Here is a 691-nt window from a genome sequence, read left to right on the forward strand (position 1 = left end):
CAATGGATATAAATTCTGATGTAAATATGTATTTTCCTTTTAGCCACTAGATGACGCCAATGTCTTTTTACAAGAAATAACTTAATTCATGGCTGCCAAGACAAGTTACTGAGGCAAGTAAGCAAGCACTCTTTTCAACACTAAAGATTGTACTGCCTGAAACTGCATCTTATGCAGTTCAGTTTTTACATATAACTAGATGTACCGCAGAGCGGTACAAAATATGACCGCCGCCCAGTCCAGCACATTTTTTTCCACAAAAAGAAATCACGCTGAAAGGCCTATATGATTCTAACTGTCTCACTAAATTGCATTATCCACACTCAATTCTCACTGGTATCTGCTAGACAACAAGTACCAAAACATGATTAGTTCATAGATTTCACATGTAAAATTCATTTTATACAACCCCACCTCCATCTTGCCTGTTTATAATTCTGAGAAATTCTTGATTGTTTGGGTTATGTTTATGTTATGTGTGTGGGTGTGTGTGTGTGTGAATGTGTGTGTGTGTGTGTGTGTGTGTGTGTGTGTGTGTGTGTGTGTGTGTATGCGTTGTGTGTGTGTGCCTGCGTATGTGCCTGTGCATGCAAGCGTACATATGTCTACTGTGTGAGTATGTCATACGTATGATTACTGTGAATGTATGTGTGTGTGTGTGTGTGTATCTGTTTGTGCACATGTGTGCACA

This window comes from Alosa alosa, chromosome 8, assembly GCF_017589495.1.
Source record: "Alosa alosa isolate M-15738 ecotype Scorff River chromosome 8, AALO_Geno_1.1, whole genome shotgun sequence".
In the NCBI taxonomy this organism is placed as follows: domain Eukaryota; kingdom Metazoa; phylum Chordata; class Actinopteri; order Clupeiformes; family Clupeidae; genus Alosa; species Alosa alosa.